The sequence below is a fragment of the Sapajus apella genome, unplaced genomic scaffold (genome assembly GCF_009761245.1).
Source record: "Sapajus apella isolate SASKATOON/1434 unplaced genomic scaffold, GSC_monkey_1.0 scaffold4, whole genome shotgun sequence".
NCBI classification, from domain to species: domain Eukaryota; kingdom Metazoa; phylum Chordata; class Mammalia; order Primates; family Cebidae; genus Sapajus; species Sapajus apella.
The window spans coordinates 2635071-2658374 of record NW_022436944.1 but is presented as its reverse complement, the minus strand read 5'-3'; positions in this window follow the sequence as shown (position 1 = coordinate 2658374).

Below are 23304 nucleotides of genomic sequence, written 5' to 3'. Positions count from 1 at the left end.
TGTTACTGGACAAATGACAAGTTAAATTTTTTTCTTTCTTCTAATTTTTTCTCTTGGCTTATGGAACCTACATTTTTTTTCTCAATCTAGGAAAATACATCTTCACTGTATAATTTTCAAGTTTTTTTTAAAAATTAGGGCTCCTGAACATATAGAACACCATGATAACCACTAAAACAAGTAGACTTATAAGGAGTGAAACTGCAGTATTTATATATATTTCATCTATTATAAGTGCAGCATCATAATAAGGATTGCACATGAATTAACTGGTTCGTTTCAGAAAAGCCCTATCATCCCTCTGTCACAGATAAGGAAGTTCGGGTACAAATATGTTAAAATGACTTAAGTGTCAGGACCAGAATCTGAACCAGGCAGTCTGATGCTAAGGTTTGCATTATCTGCTGTATTAGTGTGTTTTCACACTGCTATAAAGAACTACCTTGAGACTGGGTTATTTATAAAGAAAAGAGGTTTAATTGACTCACAGTTCTGCAGTAGCATACAGGCTTCCTGTTAAGCTAGGAGACCTAACTAGGAGTCTTCAGGAAACTTACAATCGTGGTAGAATGTGAAGTGGAATTGAGCACATCTTACCATGGCAGGGTAGGAGACAGTGAAGGGGAAGTGCCACACACTTTCAAACAACCACCAGATCTCGTGAGAACTCACTCACTTTTACTATGATGAGAGCAGCAAGGGGGAAGTCTGCCCCTATGATTCAGTCACCTCCTACCAGGCCCCTCTGTCAACAGTAGAAATTACAATCCAGGAAGAAATTTTGGGTGAGGATACTGAGCCAAATCATATCACTGCCTTATAATGTGTGACATGAAGGCTAGGATCAGTCTCCATCTCCTAAAATTGTGCTGCTCAAAGTGTTTTCCTTGACCGGATCGTACCAGAATGACCTCGGAGCCTACTAAAAATGCAGAATCTCAGGCCTACTCCAAGACCTACCAAATCATGATTTGCATTTCAGTAAGATCCCCAGGTGAGAAGCATGTATGTTAAATTTGGGAAGTACAGACCTAAAGTATTATTTCTATCATCATGTATATAATTTTTATATGATGCAGGGAGACAGAAATCACAGAATTTTAGATTTTAATTTTAGATTTAGATTTTAAAGAGATTAAGATTTAGAGACTACATAGTTCATTTTCTTTTGTAAATGTTCACAACATTTATAAAATCAGTCACATGGGCTGGTTAAATATATATTTAAGAATAAATATTTATAAATTCTTAAGAATTTAATAAACATTTAGTGAGGATCTGTCACCTGTCAGACTTTATGCCAAGTGGAATGGGGATACAAAGACATACACATCATGCCCTTTGGGACCCCAGTAGAGGAGAAAAATAAGTATATGGAATTTACTAGTGTTACAATAAAATCGTATGCACATAGTGCATAGTAGAGCACACAGGAAGGAGGATAGAATGGATATCATTAAGGACATAATATTAAAGCTTAGTCTTGGAAGATCAATAGGTATTGCCCAAAGGTGCTGGAATTGCAGCCCTTTCCCTTACAACTAGGCCAGTCGACATGATTAGTTAGGAGAAGGAGCTGTTTAGAGGAGGGGATCTCAATTTTGGCTTCACATAGAATCACCTGGAGAACAACTAAGTTTGTTACAACTAAGTTTGTTACAACTGTCTTGTGCCTTGTTTACCTCTTACTCTCTGTATCTCTGACCATTTCATCTGGTTCCTGGCCTGTTTCTTCTCTGGACTCTTGCCATAAACAATAACTTGTTACCTATTGGATCTTGAACTAAATCTGACAGTAAATGTCTCATTCTTGTAACTCCCGTGAGCACAGAGCACTCTTTCTGCGAATCCCAACTAGCTGCAATGACAGACAGCTCACAATCAGGTAAGTTAGCATTAGAGCAACCGTAGGTTAGGACCTCCTGATCTCTAATTGGTCTGCTGTGCTTTCCAATTTCTCCTTCAAAGTAAATTAAACATCAGAAGATTTTGCTTTACAACTTTGGTGAGGCTGATTTTTAAACTATTTTTTCCCTCTTAAAATTTGCTTACATTTGGGGGTACAAATGTAGTTTAGCTATGTATATATATCGTGTAGTGGTGAAGTCTGGGATTTTAGTGTAACCATCACCTTAATAGTGTACATTGTATCCATTAAGTAATTTCTCATCCCTCATCCTCTTCCCAGCCTTCCCCAATCTCCAGTGTCTATTATTCCACACTTCATCCAGGTGTACACATTATTAGCTCCCACTTACAAGAGAGAACAAGCAGTATTTCACTTTGTTTCCAAGTTCTTTCACTTAAGATGATAACCTCCAGTTTCATCCATGTTGCTGCAAAAGACATGATTTCTTTCTTTCTTATGTCTGAGTAGTATTTTAAGTGTATTAGTTCATTCTCACGCTGCTATAAAGAACTGCCGGAGACTGAATAATTTATAAAGGAAAAAGGCTTAATTGACTCTCAGTTCCACAGGGCTGGGAGGCCTCAGGAAACTTTAAATTATCGTGGAAAGGGAAAAAAACACATTGCCTTCTTCACATGGCGGCAGGAAGGAGAAAAATGAGAGCCAAGTGAAAAGGGAAGCCCCTTATAAAGCCAACAGCTCTTGCAAGAACTTACTCATTGTCACAGAATAGCATGGGGGAAACTGCCCCCATGATTCAATTACCTCCTACCAGTTCCCTCCCATGACACGTGGAGATTACGGAAACTACAATTAAAGATGAGATTTTGGTGGAGACACAGATAAACCATATCACCATGGTATAAATATATACCACATTTTCTTCTGTCAATCATTCATTGATGAACACTTAGGTTGATAACATATCTTTGCTGTTGTCAATAGTGCTGTGATAAATGTATGAGATCAGGTGTCTTATTTATATAATAATTTTTTTTCCTTTGGATAGACATCCAGTAGTAGGATTACTGATCCAATGGTAGTTCTCCATTTAGGTTTTTGAGAAGTCTACATCCTGTTTTACATAGACATTATGAAAACTTACATTCCTACCAACAGTGTATAAGCATTCCCTTTTCTACACATCTTTGCCAACATCTTTTGTTTTTTCACTTTTTAATAGAACCCATTTTGACTTATGTAAGATAGTATCTCATTGTGGTTTTAATTTAAATTTCTCTCATGATTAGTAATATTGAACCTTTTTTTCATATATTCATTGGCCAACTATATGTCTTCTTTTAAGAAATGTCTATTCATGCTCTTTGCCCACTTTTTAGTGGGGCTATTTTACTGTTATTTTTATTGTTGTGTTGTTTGGGTTTCTTGTAGATTCTGGATATTAGTCCCTTGTCAGATGCATATCTTGCAAATATTTTCTCTCATCTGCAGATTGTACATTCTGTTGTTTTTTAGATTTGTGGAAACTTTTTTAAGTTAAGTCCCACTTTCAGTACACGTTGAATAAAAGTGGTGAAAGTAAACATTCTTGTCTTGTTCTTGTCTTGTTCTAGCTCTTAGGGAGAAATCTTTCAACTTTTTCCCATTCAGTGTGTTGTTGCCTGTGGGTCTGTCATACATAGGTTTTATTATTTTGATGTACGTTCCTTCTGTGTTTCATTTATTGAGGGTTTTATCATGAAGAGATGCTGAATTTTATCAAATGGCTTTTTGCATCTGTTGAGTTAATGATATTTTTTAAGTTTTGTGTATGTGGTAAATTACATTTATTGATTTAAGCACATTGAACCATCCTTCTGATTGTGCTTATCTAAATATTTTTTCTTCTTGATTAGTCTAGCTAGCAGTCTTTCAATTTTATTTTCTAAAAAAAACTTCATTTTATTAATCCTTTGTATTGCTATTTTAGTCACAATTTCATTTAGTTCTGCTCTGATCTCTATCATTTATTTTCTTCTGGTAGCTTTGGGTTTGGTTCTTATTTTTCTAATTTATTGACATATAATGTTACATTGTTAATTTAGGATCTTTTTTAATGCAGACATTTAACACTATAAAATTCTCTCTTAGCATTACTTTTGCTAAGAGAGAGGTTTGCTGTATCCCAGAGGCTTTGATATGTTGTATCTCCATTTTCATTTATTTTTTAAAAAACTGAATTTTTACCTTAATTTCTTAATGGACCCAGAGATATTTCAGAAATGTGTTATTAATTTCTATGTATTTGTATATTTTTGAGATTTCCTCTTGGAATTATTTCCTTCTCTTGTCTTATTGCTCTAGCTAGGACTTCCAGTACTATGTTGAATAACAGCGGTCACAGTGGGCACTCTTGCCCTATTCCATAAAGCCTTAGAGGAAAGGCTTTCAGTTTTTTTCTATTCAGTGTAATACTAGCTGTGGGTCTCCATATGTGGCTTTTATTATATTGAGGTGTGTTCATTCTATACCAGTATTTTTTTTAAAGAGTTTTGACGATGAATCTATCTTGAATTTTATCAAATGCCTTTTCAGCATCAGTTGAAATTATGATATACTTTTTGTTCTTCATTCTGTTGATATTGATATGATGTATCCCATTGATTGATTTTTATTTGTTGAACTAACCTTGCATCCCTACGATAAATCTCACTTGGGTCATAATGAATCTTTTTAATGTGTTATTGAACTTGAATTGCAAGTATTTTGATGAGGATTTTTGTATCAATGTTCATCAGAAATATTGGCCTGTAGTTTTATTCTTATTATTTTTTTACATTTTCATTTGGTATAGGTATCAGGGCAATGCTAGACTCAAAGAATGAGTTTGGAAGTATTCTCTTGTCCTCTATTTTTTTGAATAGTTTGAGTAGGATTGGTATTAAGCCTTTCTTAAACTACTGATTGGGTAAAATTTAGTAGTGAAGCCAGTACTTGGATTTTTCTCTGCTGGGAGACTTTTTTTTATGACTTCAGGTATATTACCTGTTATTGGTAGGTTCAGGTTTTTTATTTCTTCATAGTTCAAACTTGGCAGATTGTATGTGTCTAGGAATTCATCTGTTTCTTCTAGCTTTTCTAATTCATTGACATAAAGTTGCTCATGATACAAGTATTTTTTATATTTTGTGATATCAGTTATAATGTCTCTTTTTATGTCTGACTTTATGTATTTGGGTCTTGTTTCTTTTATCTTAAGTTAGTCTGTCTAAAGCCTTGACAATTTTGCTTATCTTTTCAGCAAACCAAGTTTTATTTTGTTTATCTTTATCAATTTTATTTCTGCTCTTATCTTTGATATTTCTTTCCTACTACTAATTTTGAGTTTAGTTTGTTCTTGCTTTTATAATTCTTTAAGATGAATTATTAATTTAATTATTTGAATATTTCTGCTTTTCTGAAATAGGCTTGTATAGCTATAAAGCTTCTTGTTATCCCATAAGTTTCACTCTATTCCATAGGTTTTGGTATGCTGTATGTCCATTTTTATTTGTTTGAAGAAATTTTTAAATTTTCCTCATATTTTCTTCATTAAACTACTGGTCATTCAGGAGCATATTGTTTAATTTCCCTGTGTTTGTATAGTTTCCAAAATTCCTCTTGTTATTGATTTCTGGTTTTATTCCATTGTGATCAGAGAAGACACTTAATATAATTTCGATTTCTTTGAGTTTTTAAAGACTTGTTTTGGGACCTAATATATGGTCTATCCTTGAAAATGATCCCATGTTCTAAGGAGAAGAATGTATATTCTGCAGCAGTTGAAGAAAAATGATATAAATATATTTTAGGCCCATTTGGTCTATAGTGTAGATTATGTCCAATGTTTCCTTGTTGATTTTCTGTATGGATTATCTGTCTAACACTGAAAATGGAGTGTTTAAATCTCCAGCAGAGAAGGCAATCACTGTAGGCTTCCATTCAGTCATCCTACTTTGCCTACTCTATAATCATATTTTATTCATTTCGCCAATCTATATTTTTAAAACGGTGCATTTAATCCACTTACATTTAAAGTTAATATTGCTATGTGGGGGTTTGTTTGTCATACCACTAATTTGTATTTAGTTATTTGCCACTTCATTTTTGTAATTGTTTTATAAGATCTGTGAGTTTATACTTGTATGTGTTTTTATGATAGTGAGTATTGTCCTTTTGTTTCCATGTTTAGAACAACCTTGAACATTTCTTATAAGACCAGTCTAGTGAAGATGAATTCCCTGAGCATTTGCTTATCTGAGAAAGGCTGTATTTCTCCTTCATGTATAAAACTTATTCTAGCAGAATATAAAATTCAGGGTTAACAGTTTAATACATAAATCACTTAAGAACATATAATCCAGTCTTTTCTGGCTTATAAGATTTATGCTGAGAAGTGCTTTGTTTGTATAATGGGGTTTCCTTTATAGGTGACTAGATACTTTTGCTGATTTTAGAACTTTGTCTTTCATTTTGACCTTAGATAGTCCGATGACTAGATGTCATGGTGAGGTCCTTTTGTAATGTATTTTTCTGGAGTTTGTTGAACCTCTTATAGTATATGAATGACTATATATTTTGCTAGACTAGACAAGTTTTCCTCAATATTTCCTCAAATAGCTTTTTCAAGCATTTTGCCTTTACTTCTCACTTGGGAATACCTGTGATTTTTTTAGGTTCAGATGTTTTACATAGTCCCATATTTCTTGAAGCCTTTGTTCATTTTTTAGTTCCTTTTCTTTTTCTTATGTCTCACTGGATTAATTCAAAATAACTGTTTTCAATTTCTGAGATTAATTCTTCTTCTTGGTCTAGTTGACTGCTGAAGTTTTCAGCAATAGTTTGTAGTTCCTTCAATGAATGTTTTATTTCCAGAAGTTCTATTTGTTTGTTTGTTTCTTTTTTAATAAAAGTACCTGTGTTTTTTGGTAAATTTTTCATTCATATCAGAATGATTTTCTGATCTCTTTGTATTTGTCTTCAGATTTGTCTTGGATGTCATTGAGCTTCTTTAAAATCAGTATTTTGACTTATCTTGGTATTTCAAAAATTTCATTTTGGTTAGGGTCCAATGCTAGAGAGTTAGCATTTAGGGTGCTGTAATACCCTGTTTTTTAATACTTCCTTATATGATTTGAATTTGTGTTCTCATCCAAATCTCAAGTTTAATTGTAATCCCCAGTGTTGGAGGAGGAGCCTGGTGGAAAGTGATTGAATCATGAGAGTAGACGTTTTTTTTTTTTTTTTTTTTTTTTTTTTTTGCTGTTCTCATGATAGTGAATGAGTTCTCACAAGATCTGATTGTTTAAAAGTGTGTAGCACTTCTATCCCTTCTCTCTTTCTTTTGCTCCAGCTATGTAAGATGTGCCTACTTCCTCTTCATCTTCCACCATGATTAAAAGTTTCCTGAGGCCTCCTGAGCCATGGTTCCTATACAGACTGTGGAGCTGTGGGCCAATTAAACCTCTTTTGTTTATTAATTACTCAATTTCAGGTATTTCTTTACAGCAGTGTTAGAATGGACCAATACAGAAAGTTGATATTGAGGAGTTGGGCATTACTATAAAAATACCTGAAAATGCAGAAACAACTTTGGAACTGGGTAGTGGGCAGAGGTTGGAATAGTTTGGAGGGCTCAGAAGACAGGAAGATGAGGGAAAGTTTGGAACTAACTAGAGACTTGCTAAACTGATATGACCAAAATGCTGATAGTGATATGTACAATGAGTCCAGGCTGAGGTGATCTCAGATATAGATAAAGAACTTTTTGGGAACTAGAGCAAAGGTTACTTTTGTTATGCTTTAGTAAAGAGGTTGGAGGCATTGTACCCCTGCCTTAAGGATCTGTGAAACTTTAGATTTGAGAGTGATGATTTAGCATATCTGGTGGGTGGAAAAAATTTTTGTAAGGCATTTAAGAGGTAATCTGGCTGCTTCTAACAGCATATGCTCATATATGTGAATAAGGAGATCATCTGAAACTGGAACTTATATTTAAAAGAGAAGCAGTGCATAAAACTTTGGAAAATTTGCAACCTGGCCATGTGGTAGAAAAGAAAAAATAATTTTTAGGAAAGGAATTTAAGAAGCCTGAAGAAATTTGCATAAATGCAGAGGAGTCAAATGTTAACAGCCAAGACAATGGGGAAAATGTCTCTAAGGCATTTCAGAAGACTTCATGGCAGCTCCTCCCATTACAAACAAGCTCAGAGACCTAGGCGGGAAAATGGTTTTGTGGGCCAGACCCAGGGCCCTGCTGACCTGCACAACCTTGACATACTGCTCCTTGCATCCCAGCTGTTCCAGCTCTAGCCATGACTAAAGAGACCCCAGATACATCTCAGGACACTGCTCCAGAAGGTTTAAGCCATAAGCTTTGGCAGCTTCCATGTGGTGTTAAGCCTGTGGGTATGTAGAGTGCAAGAGTTGAGGCTTGGGAGCCCCTACCTAGATTTCAGGCAGAAGTCTTCTGCAGGAGCAGAGCCCTCATGGAGAACCTCTATTAGGCCAATGCAGAGGGGAAATGTGGAGTTGGAGCTCCTACACAGAATTCCCCATGAAGCACTGCCAACTGAAGCTGTGAGAAGAGGGCCATTGTCCTCCAGACCCCAGAATGGTAGATCCATTGACAGCTTGTACTATATGTGTGGAAAAGCTGCAAGGGCTCAATGCCATTCTGTGAGAGCAGCCATGTGAGCTGAACCCTGTAGAGCCATAGGGGAGGAGCTGCCCAAGGTTTTGGGAGCCTACCCCATGCATCAATGAGGCCTGGATGTGAGACATGGAATCAAAGGAGATTATTTTAGAGCTTTAAGACTTAATGACTGCCCTGCTGGGTTTCAGACCTGCATGGGGCCTGTAGCCCCTTTGTTTCTATTGATTTCTCCCTTTTAGGACAGAAGTATCCAGCCAATACCTGTACCACCATTGTATCTTAGAAGTAACTAACTTGTTTTTGATTTTACAGGGTAGGTGGAAGGAACTTGCCTTGTCTCAGATGAGACTTTGGATTGTGAACTTTTGAGTTAATGCTGAAATCAGTTAAGACTTTGGGGGACTGTTAGGAAGGTTATATTTTGAAATATGAGAAGGACTTGAGATTTGGGAGGGTCCAGGGGCTGAATGATGTGGTTTAGATTTGTGTCTCTTCTCAAATCTCAGTCGAATTGTCATTCCCAATGTCACAGGAGGGACTTGGTAGAAGGTGACTGGATCATGGAAGCAGACTTCCCCCTTGCTGTTCTCATGATAGTAAGTGAGAACTCCCAAGATCTGGTTGTTTAAAAGTGTGTCCCACCTCCCCTTCCTCTCTCTTCCTCCCAATCTGGCCATGTAAGATGTGTCTGCTTTATCTTTGCTTTCTGCCATGGTTGTAAGTTTCCTGAGGCCTCATTAGCCATGCTTCCTCTACAGTCTACAGAACCATGAGCTAATTAAACCTCTTTTCTTTATAAATTACGCAGTCTCAGGTATTCCTATAGAGCAGTATGAGAATGGACTAATACATTTCCAGAATTTTTATACTATTCCTTCTCATCTGACGAAATGATCACTTCTTATCTCTGAATTTGCTTCCATTTAGATGGGACTTTTTTCCCTTTGAGCATGTATTACTATAATGTATATTGACTAATTGACTAAGGTCATTTGGCTTTGCTTCTGGGCACTTTCAGTGGCAAATTCTCTTTATGAATTTGGTTATAGATAACCGTAACGTTGTGGCTTTCTTAAATGCTGGTTGTAGTAGCAGTATATTGAGCATATGTATAAGTAGGCTCACAGCCTCCTGCAGAGGTAGCGTGGCAGAGATCTCAAGAATCTTATCTTATTCTCAAGCACTGTGCAATTTAAGTCAGAAGATTTTGTATTGAATTGTATAATTTGATTTTCAGGCCAGTAGTCAGGGCTTACCAGTATGTGCTAGCTGTGGTGGTAGCAATAGCGTTTATGCTTAATCTTTGTTTAGCAGGAGAAACTCTCTTGTGCCTCAGGCAATGGGCTTGTCTGTGGAACACACAGTGGCCTGGGCACCATACTCAGCTCTGGGTCAGGGAAGGAGCAAAATGTAGTAGGGATGGACCAGGCAAATCTTGCATCAAGTACCACAATGGCAGGCATAACTGTCAGTCATGACAGGGGCCATAGGGGAGTGGCATAGTCTATATGATTTCCTTGGTTATAAATAGCCTTAGTGTGGTGACTTTCCCAAATGTCAGCTGTAGTAGTAATGTACTGGGCAGGTGAGTGGGCATCCTAAGTAACTCAGGCAGTGTGGATGATGGTGGAAGCAGAGGTTGTGCACAGTTTGTCTCTTTCCTGGGCACTGTGCAATTGTATCAGCAGATGTTGTACAGGCTGGCCTCCTAGCAAGTAGCTGGCTCTTGTAGGTGGGAGCCAGCTATGGTGTTGGCAGCAATGTTTACGCTTGACTTGTTAATCAGGGGAAGTGCTCAGGTGTTCCAGGATATGTGCTGGGCTGTGTACTCCCAGAAGTCCCAGTCTCATGCTCTGCCTTCTAGGTGGATAAGGAAGAAAATGCCAGGTGGGACTGGGTTGGGGAAGTCTGTGCTCAGGCTCCTAAAAGCTGAGCACAAGCACTAGGCCCTGAGGGGGTTGGAAGACAGTTCTCGGGCCACTGAGGCAATCGTTCAGTGAGAAAAAAAAGCCAATTCTTCCAATCCAAAGAACCAGTGTGAGAAAGAGGGGTGGCTAGGTTTCCCAGGCAAGCAGGCAGTAGTGGGACCCATACCTCTCCTATGCTCTAAACCTAGTGGGGCTCCCTCCTATGGCCTACTACAAGCAGCAAGCTGAAACGCTCAGCCAAGACTCAAGCAGTTAGTCCCCATATCATGAAACTGTCCCAGAACACAAAACTCCAAATCCACAGCTCCAAGGCCATACCCCTCCCAGCTCTGTCCCAGGAAATGGCACCCAACTCATGCCACACTCACTTCTCAGTTCTGCCCATGTGGGCTCCTCCTCCACTTGACACTAGATTGCAAGCCTCTGTCCCTAAGATTGTCCAAGCCAGTGACTGCTGCCTGTGCTGACTGGAGGGTTTCTGTGCAGCCCACCATGAATTAGGATCAGGAACAGCCTTCTTTTATGGGTGCCAGGGTCTAGAAGCATGCATAAAGCACTTCCTGCTGCCACTCCTTCTCACAGTCTCCCCACCACATCCCAAATGAGATCTAGCATTTGGAAGGGTCAAGGAGGTCCCATGTGGCCTGGACTGCTCAGCTCCCCAGTGAGAATGTGTACTGCAGAGACACTCTCTCTGTCTCATGCATTGGGGACCCAGCCACTATTTCTACTAGACCCACAGTACAGACCATTGCCCATTGTATTTTTAAAAGTATCTGAAGTGTCTTTCATTTTTATGTTGAACTCCTGTGTTCCTTCTTCGATAAAAGTTGTACAGTGTGAATCTCTGTACCCTATTTTGCTATTTCAAGGAGGTGAAGTGTACAAACAAAATCTTTACTTTACCAACTTGGAGGAAAAAGAAACCTAAACTAAACTAATTATGACACTTGTATTTAGTAAGCGAAGAGGCAAAAATCTTTTTCAATGAGGGAAAAGTCTGACACATTGTGCTGATATGCTGTCGAACAAGTACTGTGCAAAAGAGATAGTATACATTCTCAGAGCATGGCTCATGGATCACCCACATCAGAATTATCTGAGAAAGCTAAGTAGAAATCAGATTCTGGCTCCTTCTTTAACTCTAATAAATAAGAATCTCTAGAGCTTGGCCCCAGAGAGTGAATATTTAACACTCACCAGACATAATTTCAATGAACATTAGGTTTGAGAATGACTGGACATATATGTGATTTTATCTAAAGTAATTTGTTTTATCTGCCAAGTTTATGTTTTTCATTATTCTTTACAGACTCTTACTTCAATTATGTTCAAAATAAGATGTATCATAAACAGTCAATGGAATATTATAAATAAAATAAGAGGTACATTTCAAATGTTTACGTATACTTGTATGTCGCTTATTTTTGTATCTGGGCACTTTTAAAAATGCAAGTGTTAAGAAATGGACATCTTTATAGTGTCTGGAACACGTATTTATTGATATAATATTATGTTAAAACAGTGATTTAGTTTTCCAAGGTTACCAACAAAATCAGTAACAAGAAGTGAGCACAGCTCCCAGGAATAATGAATGTTAAAAGGCACCATAGGTACTGCCAATGGGCAATGCTGGTGAGTTCTGCTTTAAGAGCTAAGATTTGTCAAGAGTATAAAAAATGTCCTTTCCTCCATGCTTGTCAGGTTGTGGAACAGCTGGTTAAATTAGACACTCTGGAATTGGAGTCATGTGAGTTAAGGCAGAGGTCTCCCATGACCAATTCCCTCTTTCTTAGTTTCTCTCTCTTTCACCCTTTTTGCCATTACTCTTCACTTCTGCTAATGAAGCTTGGACTGTATCATGTCTATTCTAGATTATTTCCAAAACTTCCGAACTGACTTTCTGGTCCTCATTTTCTCTCTTCTACCTAAAACCAGATCTGGTTTCATTTTTTAGCTTAAAATCTTTAAATGAATGCTCACTCATTGCTTGTGGGGTCAAGTCCAAAATCCTCACCATCCCAGTGAAGATTCTGTGGCTTCTGATAACCTTTCACGTCCTTTACTTCACTCACATGCCATTTGCAGCATGCAGCCATGTTACGTCACATTGATTGCAAATCACTGAAGCATTCCTGAACATTTTTCTCCCTATTTCTTCCTCATAGATCAAGAGAGAGGCAATGCAGCAAACCAAATCTCAAGAAAGTGTAAACTGCTGGCCAAGGCTCTCAGAGGTCAGAAATATAGGACTTTCCCTTTCAATGTCAGCCTGTGAGCTCCCAGATTATATAACCTCTTTTGGGAATGAGCACACATCATCTTGTTTTCAAGTCTTTTCATCTTAATCTGTGGAAATTTGTCCTGGGAAGTTCCTCTGATCTTTTTATGAACTGGTGGCATCTTATGAAAGTTCTTTTAGGACTGGGGAGCTTTCCTGAACACCTTGGCATTGAAATCCCTTCCCCATGTCCAGCCTTACCTGATAAGCACATTATCCACAGCACCTTACCTTACATACTATGTATCTGCTGGGGGAAGAGGGAGCACCTGAGGCAAAGGGAAAGGACCATCAAATGGTGTGTCATCTAGATAAGAAAACAGGAAGAAGAGCTCTAATGTTGCTTACTTTTGCGCAGTTACTATTCTAGGCCCTGGTATTGCCTAAGTTGGGAGTCTAACATACTTAGAGTTTTCAATTAGAATATGAGAGAACTTTAATATTCTCTCTCCTGCTTGCTAAAGATGTACCTAGGGTTAAATATTAATGAGATGAAAAGTTAATAATTCTGCTCAATTCCTTACATTTTTCCTTTTCTTAAAAAAAAAAAAAATCCCCAGCTGTCTGCAGATGCTTGCTCTCCAGTAAGATTCTTGGATGCTTTAGGGCAAATATTCTTTCTGTGTTTTAAATAAAAATTATTTTATTAGATTGCTTGATTAGGAAAGTGTAAGCTTTTATGGGCTGATGTGTTTGTAAGACAGACAGAGACAGACCAAGAGCAGAATATTGTTTGAAAGTGATCATAAAATAATTTCATTAAGAATTCTTTGTTCTTCCTTCCTTCCTTCTTTCTTCCCTTCATCCCTCCCTCCATTTCCTTTTTCTCTCTATTCTCTTTCTTCATTTCTCCCATCTTTCTTTCTCCTTCTCTCACTCTTTTCTGTTCCATTTACTCCCTCTCATTCTTTTTCCTTTTGTTTTTGCCTTTGCTCTCATCCGTTTTTTGAACAATATGTCAAGCTGAACATTAGAGGTAAAAATATGAAAGAAAGATTGTTACTGCTTTTAAGGACTACACAAGCTAGTGTTGGGAGAAACGTGTGGGTACCCAATTAACCATGAGAGTTGAGCTTAAACTGATTTTTTGAAAGGAATTTCTATCTCTGTTTCTTCTTATATTTATTTTTTCATGATGGCAGGATAGTCTGGGAACTGTAAGTCACTCAAGAAAATAGCATCTGGACTGAATTTGAGAATGCTAATAAAAAGGCTCTTGTTTCCATAGAAAACAAGATAAGGTATTTGGCATTTGCCCTGAAGTCAGTGAGAAGCCATTACTAAAAGAGTTTAGCAAGATAATAAGATTATCACATTATTAGAAAAAAATTTGATAATAGTGAGAAGGTGAGGTAAGTACTGAGGTTCAATTCAAGTACATTAGAAGTAAGGAAATCTTTCAGGAAGGTATTGCCAAGTTCAAAGTCCTGGATTAAATCAATGGAAGTTGGGCATCTAGAGAAGACACAAGGTTTTAAACTACAGAAAAGATGTGGGTGAGTGATGGAAAGGGGGATGTTCTAGATGGCCCCCAGGTTGGAGTATTTGGTGCTGTTGACAATGAGGGGAAGGCCAGACATTGGGATGAAGAAAGGGAGAAGATGGGTGCATTTTTCAATATGTTGGATTTGAAGTCTCTTAACAGATATCCAACATATATTTAGGAGGAAAATGGGTTTGTAAGAGAGAAGAGAAATTGGTATTAAAATTGTAGCTTTGGAAGTTGACAGTCTATAGATGGTGGTTGACAGCACTGCAGTGGGTATATTAACTTGAGGATGGAGTGAAGAGTGAAAATAATTAGAGGAGAAACACCAGAATCTTGGGGAACACTAATACTTGAGGTAATATGGTAACTAAGAAGGCAGATTAAATAGCCTGTGAGGTAGAAAGAAGGGCTAAGGCAAGTGATTTCATCAGAACAGGGGAAGACAAATTTCAAGAAATTGTAAAATCCAGCAATAAATCTTGTAGAGAATCCAAGTAATAAAGGGACTGGAGGATAATAACTGAATTTGGCAACAGGGTGTTCACTGGGGACTTGATATAGCAGTAGAGCAGGGCAGGAATTGGACAGCACAGCTAAGGAGAGGTAGGGAGCACGGGGAAGCTGCACAAGAGCTCATAAGGTGGGGGCTATGATGGGGAGATGTTAGCAACAGTAAGCTGGTAGCAGAGAAGCTGTGAATCTCAGGCCCTGATGTGTATACTCTGCTTGCTGGGGGTTGGAATGAGGGCTGGCTGTTCGGTGGAGACTGAGGGGCCAGAACTGAAGAGGACAAAGGTGTGTTGGTGTTATGCCACTGCAGGTGCAGACGGAGGGGCTGTGCAACCTTGGCTGGCTCAGAGCCCACCTTAAGCTGAAGCCCAAGAGCAGGCTGTAGTGGCCTTGAGCACCTGGGATGGCTCTGGGAAAGCACTGGAGGTCAGAAAACTGACCCTTCATTCTCTTCTTTTGTAATTCAGTCTCAATACTGTAGAAGGAGGAAAAGAAGGAAAATAAGTACTTGTCTTCTGTCTCTGTTCACCTCACTGCCCTGTTCACATCAAATTCCTCCAAAAACACAGAACAAACCAAAAAAGCTGTCCCTGCTTAGCCAATCCCACTCATAATACTTAAAGGAGAAAGATGTGAGCTCATTTATAGAGGAGGATTCATATTAGATTTTACTCTGGGGACATTGTTATCCGTTATGTCGCTGGGTCAAATGTTTTCTGTTTTTTTCTTCTTTAAATTTCTTGTTCTATTATATTTTAAGAGGAGTTTGAAAGATTTTAGTGTGTATCCATGACAAAAAGGAGAATGCTGAAAAGAAAGAGGCAGGAGATCCTTGAGAGAAACAAGCTCTGAAGTGATGAGAGGTCACACACAGAGCAGTACAAAGATAAGAGGAGAGAGCCCTTCTGCTGAACTTGGAGAGCAGGGAAGAGAACCCAGATCTGAAACGGCAAGAATGTGACCTCCGGTTCATTGGCCTCTAGTTTTTCCACACGGGAAAGACTTATCTTGGGCTGGGATGTGTTCACGGCTGGGCTGCAGGTGTGACTGGGCATAGCAGTGGGGGAGGGGGGAGGTTGGAGAAATAGACCCCAGAGCAGATGGTTATATGATCCAACTTCCAGGAGAGCTTTTTTTGTCTGGTGAAATGATAAGAGAAAGAAGTTTTAGTTGGGATAAGGGGAGAATGATGTTGGAGATGAAAAAAATAAGATACATGAATATATAAGCCCTCTGAAAGGAGGCCACAAACAAAAGCCGAAGGATCTGTTGTGTGTGAGACATGGAGGCGCCAGCAGGCTCTGGACCACAGAGTTAGTTGAAACGCAGACCTACTTGTCACCTAGAGATCTCGGCACTTTGGTTCCTTGTACTTCAGTGTCAGAGGCCTTGGGACCAAAGGGATTCATGGAAAACATGGAGGAGCTCAGAGGATGCCCAGTAGAAGGTGGTTATTGGCTCCAAATGTCTCAGTGTCTCTCAGTTTGAAGTGGATAATCCATGCATGTCCAGAAAGTCATGAGACTGAGATCCTAAGGGAGCAGATGAGGGCAAGGGCTATGTTAATTCACATTATATTTTCTAAAAGAAAGGGGCCAGGTTTCTACAACTTGGGGAGAGGAGTAAAGGTTATGAGAAGTGTACAGAGTCCTGTCTCATGATAATGAAAGACTATTATTATTATTTTGAGATACAGGATCTTGCTCTGTTGTCCATGTTGGAGTGCAGTGGCAAAATGATATCTCACTATAACCTCAAATTCCTGGGCCAAGTGATGCTCCCATCTCAGCTTCCCAAGTAGCTAGGACTATAAACATAGGTCACCATACCTCTTTTCTTTTTCCATAGACGTGGGCTGTTGCTGTATTTCCCAGGCTGGTTTCAAATTCTTGGCCTCAAGCAATCTTTCTGTTTCCCAAAGCAAATGGAAGATAACTGAAGAGTTTGGGGAGCATAGGTGAGAATGGTGAAAATGAGCTTGCAGTGCTATCATTTATCTGCTTTTCTTCAGTGTTTAGTAGCTTGTACTTCAGAATGCAGAAAGCAGACAGCTAAATTAATGCTGGGTTGGGGTAATTTCCAAAAGAAAGTAGAGGAACAAGTTCATAGTAAGAGAACCCTAAAGAATTCCCAGGCCAGGCACGGTGGCTCACACATGTAATCCCAGCACTTTGGGAGGCTAAGGTGGACAGATCACAAAGTCAGGAGTTCAGACCAAGTTTGGTCAATATGGTGAAACCCCGTCTCTACTAAAAATACAAAAATTAGCCAGGCATGGTGGTGGTTACCTGTAGTCCCAGCTACCCAAGAGAGTGAGGCAGGAGAATCGCTTGAACCTGGGAGGCAGAGGTTGCAGTGAGCCAAGATCATGTCACTGCACTCCAGCCCTGGGTGACAGAGCAAGACTCCGTCTCAAAAAAAAAACACAAAGAATTCCCAGAAAGAGTTGGTGTGGAGAGGGTACCTAGAAGTCCCATGCATTGAATCGGAGGACAGTGTGGTTTAAGATGCAAAAAGCCCCTGTTTTTAAAGGTTATTGCGGCTGGTGTGGCCTGGGGGAAATCTTTGTTACACTTCTAGTAAGGCAGCCTACACTCGCATTAGCATTTTTGGCAACTGCATAGCACTGTTGGCTTATATTGAGCTTACAGTCAAACAAAATCCCTAAATCTTTCACACTTGCTGTTCTTAAGCCATGCTCCCACTATCTTGAACTTGTGAAATGATTACTGTTTTGGGTCTAAAAGTAAGGCTATTATATTTCATCTTGCTAGATTTAGACCATTGTGTCAGCTTTCAGAGAATATTTTATATACTGATTCAGGTTCTCAGCACACTTTTCTCCATAACTTTCAATAATACAGACCCCAGAGAAATTCTTTATTCACAATCAAAAGTGACAGCTTCACTCTGCTGTTCTGTTTTTGGGCCCACATCTTCATTTTGTTTAAGAGACTTTGTCCTATTTCTTCCTAGCATCCTGATTTGCCAAAGTGCATTAGTTGGGATGGTTTTGCTCGCAAGGATGGAATGCTAAATCAACCTGGAGTAAACAATAAGGACATTCATGAGTGCGTAGAGGTAGGAAGGGCTCCAAGTATGATACAACCACAGCTATGACTCTGTATTGCTGTTTGTAATTTGGCTCTGCCTCATCCCATGTGTTGTCCTCAGGTCTACTTCCTTTGTGGTTGTAAGATGGATGCTAATAGCAGAGAGGATAACATGGTTTCTTGTTTTTGTCCAGAGGGAGGGTGAGAAGGAGAGAAAGTGTAAATGAAAGACTGACTATTCTTTCAACTTTCTTAACACAACCTCCTAGAGTGGACCAACAATCCTGATTTGCTTAGGAATGAGAGGTTTCTTGGGATGTGGGACATTCGGCGCTAAAACCAAGAAAGTCCTGGGCAAACCCATATGGTTGGTCACCCAGGCACCTATACCTAGACTAGTAATCATTACCAGGATAACACCTGAACTAATTGGCTTAAACCAAGATTCCTGGCAAAGGGATGGGTACTTGTGATTGGTTTGAACACATGTTTCTGGTCTGTCTGTATCAGAGGCAACTAGGGGAAGATTTCTGGGCCTCCAGATCTATGGATTCAGACTCTCTGGGCATGAAAATTGAAAATCAGTTGATATCAAACAGTACAGATGGTAGTCCTACGTACTTGTGCTTAGAGAAACACTGATTTAGACCTCAGCTCTGAAGCTGGGGTCAATACCCAAAATGGCATGACTAATAAATACACAGTTGGGCAGGGCTAAGAAGGACATTAGAGAGTCACACACCTACACACAGCTGTTTTATTTCCTTGGTTTTCCAATCAAGTTATCCTGCTCTCAGAAGAGAACTGTTCTTAGAGAAACAAACCATTCTGCAACCTAGTAATGCCCAGTGGTACTTGACTCCTCTTACTAAGTACTCACAAACCATGCTTGAGTTTCACTCTTACTTTTTCCTCCTGGAATCAGCATCAAACTAACAAGCAGTTAGTTTGTGGAAGTCATAATGTTCTTAAAATTTTTTTTTGAAAGTTAGAGCAGCATTTCATCGTGTTCAGTCTTTGAAGAAGCAATATAGATATGTGAGGTTAAGAAATTGAACTCTGGTCAGGCAAACTAAGTGGTGAATTTGAGCCCGTAGTTTGCATATAGTGATTTTGCATATATTTGATAACATCTCAAAACATATCATCTGCAAAATAGAATAATGATAGAACTTACCTCATTGGACTGTTGATAGAATTAAATGAAATAATGTTTATAAGGTTTTTAGCACAGTGCTCGTCTCATTAAATAGTACATTTTGATAATCAATATTCTGCCTCTTCATTCATTGTTTGAGATATTCTAAGTAATGAATAAGGCTAGGAAGAGTGCCTGACACTAAAGAATGCAAAGATAAGGATTAGTCCCTGCTATCAGGGAGCTAACGGTATCGGCATTAAACTATAATGCCACTATAATAGATTTACATACAATATGCCAGGAGGAAGGAATGATTAATTTGAGGGATGACCTGGGTTCTGAAAAATAAGCAGAAGTTTTCTAGATAAATGTGGGAGAAGAGAGAGACAGGAGGACATTCTAGAGAAAGGGTGTAATATAAGGGTTAATAAAAGCATGGGGATGCAAAAGAATAGGGCTCCTTCGTGGATGTAAGTGGTTTTGAAGGGTGGAATGCAGGGTTCAGGTCAGTAGGAGTGGTGGATGATAGAGAATTACTCAGGGAGTGATTCAGGGTTTTCTGGAAGAGTTTGGACTTTTACTCTAGAGGTCGAATAGAGTTATAAGCAGAGGAATTAGATGCATGATTATATTTGTGTTTCAGAAAGATCAATCTGGGGACCTTGAGGTGATGACTTAGCGGTGAGACAATTAAATTTGTTAAGAACCTGAAGCAGTTCAAGTGAGAGCTGATGAGATCTTAAACCAAGAGAGGGATACAGCTTGCACATTCCTAATCTGAAAACCCCAAATCTGAAATGCTCCAAAATTTGAAATGTTTTGAGGCCCAACATGACACAAGCGAAAAATTTTACACTTGATCTCATGTAACAGGTTGTGGTCAAAATGCAGGTGCACAACACAGTCTCTTAGTCCCCTTCAACTGTGATATGTCCTTTCCACCCTGCCCTGATTCCCCCCACAAGCATGTTCACAGAGGGTAGTAAAATGTCACACATGAAGGCCCAATGTGCCAAGGGCAGGTTCTCCATAAAACCCCACAATTAATAAAAATATTGTACGAAATTACTTTCGGCTTATGTGTGTAAGGTGTATTTCATGTTTAGACTTGGGTTCCATCCCCAAGATATCTCACCATGTATATGCAGGTATTCCAAAATCTGAAAAAATCCCAAATTTGAAACATGTCTACTCCCAAGCATTTTGGATAAGGGATACTCAGCCTGCGTTAGGAATATAGCAGAAGGGACAGGGACAAGAGATAGAGAGTAGATATAAATGACGGGACTGGGTGATTAGGTGTGGGGTGAGGGAAAAGGAAGATTTTAGGGAAATTCCCAGGTTTCTGTCCTGAGTGGGTGATGATATCATTGTTCCAGATAAGGGACTTCCAGGGATTGGTGGTGAAGTCAGGCTTTGAACCTCTTGAATTTGAGTTTTCTGGGAGACGTCCAGATGGAAATGCACAGTAAATCAGCCTCCACAAATCCGTACTTGAGGAGTGGGTCCTGGCCTCTTGAAGAGATGATAGACTGAGAAATCAGTAGGAAAAAGCCTTCCAATATTGGGATTGGTGTGTGACAAAAACTGCCTGAGATGACGCCTCAGCACAAAGTATACATTAGAATGAGGACAGAAACCCCAGAAACAACAAAATTCCACAAAGCTCATGGACAGTGATTCAGTGGTGTCCTCTGCATTTTTTCCCAGGGCTCGGATCAGAAGAATGAAACACATTTAAACTTTTATTTTTTTTTACTGCCCCCTTTGCAGTAGTTTTTACAAATTTTTCTAGTTCCTTAACTATTCACTTTCAAGTAACTGAGATTTTCTTTAAATTTTGTTTTTCAGAGGGTGATTATATGACAATGTTCTAATTTTTAAATTACATCTTGAGAAACCTGTTTTTCTAAGTAAGTTTTTCTAGTTGTTTTCTTACGTACAGGCAATTAGAAAATTTTAAAAATTAAATTAAAATGGAGTAATATTTCTGATAGATAATGGGAGTGGGGAATGTGGAGGAGAGAGAGACCTGAGAATTGTACACAGATGGGAGAAAAATCCTGCACAGTCTATGTCCAAAGACATTTTAAAGAGAGGGAAATGGACGTGTTTACTGTGGTTGCGGAGGTATTTAAATGAACTGCAGTAAGATTCTTCCGTCTTTCTTCCCCATCAGTTACAGTGGCAGCCTGGGAAAGATTTGAGACAAAAATCCCAGTTTCACATGTGAAGAAATCTAAAAAAATTCAATAAAATGGTCTGAAAGACTTCTGCTAATTATCAACTAGTTACTGGGGTCACTGAGGAAAATAATCCTGTTAACAACACAGGAAGAAGTAAAGAACTCCAGCTAATGGTTGCCATCTAGTGGGAAACGACAGGATTTTAGAACTTGGAGATGGCTTAAAATAATTACTGGGAGTTTTGCTCATTCTTTCAGAACATGCTATGTATCAGACACATTAATAAGTACCTGGAATTATTTAGTAATTGTTTGTAGGTTGGTTTACGAACTCAGATCTCCATTTCACTTTGTGGCAAAAACTCAATCTCAGTCACTTTAGTGCCTCTTTTCCCCCTGACCTGGGTAGGTCTGAGTTGTAGGGTTTAGTTGTGGTGAGGAATCTGCAGAAGGAAGGATTCATCTAGCCCTCTGCATTGTCTTCAGCTGAGATGTTTTTGCTTCTTTGAACATTGGCCCCCACAGGTCACTGCTGAATCAGCTCTTGTTTCTATGCAAAGGGCTCCTTTGAGTCTGCCTCTCTCTTGGATATTTCTAATACCTTCTCAGACATTCTGCTGTTTTTGTATGGCTGGACTACAGCCCCATCAGCTTAGACACACTGAACATACATTTTTATGTTGGAGTCTTGATGCTTCCCTTGGCTTCATCTAGGAACTGGGTCACAGTTCTCTTTGACCTCAAATTCTCGAGATCTGTTTCGTGCTTCTTTTGCCCCATTTTCTACAGGCACAAAAGAGTTTATGTTCAGATAGCCCCATGTGGCTAGATAATAGGCTGTATGCTGGATAGCAAAGGTAGATGAGGCCAATAAGGTAAGCTGAGGACAGACAGCAGAAGATGTTGTATGTTGTGCTAAAGTGTTTTGTATGTATTCATTGCAATTAGAAGGTGATTGCAATGGTTCAGGTAAGGGATAAAATGATAGTGACTTGAGCATCAGAGAAGAATCATACATTTAAGAGACAAATGGTCGGTAGAACTGTATAAACTTGGAAATCCCAACCTCCCCAGCTCAAATAGCACCTCTGTGTAAATTAGTCATAAGCAGTTCTTGCAGGAGAGGCAATCCATGGCTATGTAGCTTCAGGAGTAGAGTGTGGTCTGGATTTTATCCCATCCCTTGGCTGAGTGCCTTGGTGCCGTGAACAATCTGCCCAACCAAATGTGGTGACCCTAAATGTAGAAATGGAGAGTGGGAGGAATGATTAAGTCAGTGTCCTTAAAAATATGTCTAGAAATAGATTTCTATTCACCAGCTTCTTTCCCTTAGGTATTTTAGAGAATGACTATGTAGGGTGAAAAGACACAGTGTGATGAGCCATGTGAGTTTCTTACTTCATTTTTTAACCTCATTTGAATTATGATACAGTCAGCAAAGATAAAAGGCTTAAGAAAGTACCTATCACAGATAATTTTCAAGAAAAAAAATTTCTTAAAATTTCTAAAAAGGTTTTATTGGGAAAGTCTAAAAAACTGTCACAGCAAAGAAGAAACTAAAAAGACATGACTGGTACATGTAATGTGATATACTGCATAGGATCCATGAACAGGGAAAAGACATTAAGTAAAAAATAAAGAACTATGAAAAACAATGGACTCTTTGTGAATAATAATGTATCAATATTGATTCATCAGTTGTAACAAGTATACCATACTGATGTTAAGTTGTTAATAATAGAGGAAACTGGGTGCTGGGTATATGAAAACTATCTGGACAATTATCTCAGTTCCTCTGTAAATATAAAATTTCAAAAAATATTATCTATCTTAAAAAAGAGAGGATACATTTAAAAAAGAAAAAAATTCTTTAGTTTAGAATAACCAGATTATACCTTGAACATTAAACAGATGAATTCACTCTGGTAGGCTTTATGGGGCATATTAGACATACAGCCTCACTGGGGAGATGTGCCATGCACATATGCATTAATGGATCACAAAATAGTGTATATTAAATGCCAAATGAATGCCGCACAGCAAAGAATCTTGGAATTTACAAGACCAGGAAATATAGTTGGTGGAAAGAAGAAGGGTTGGTTAGTGGAAGGGGAAGAGATCAGCAATGTTCTGAGTTTTGCAAATATTTTCTCATATTCTGTGACTTGCTTTTC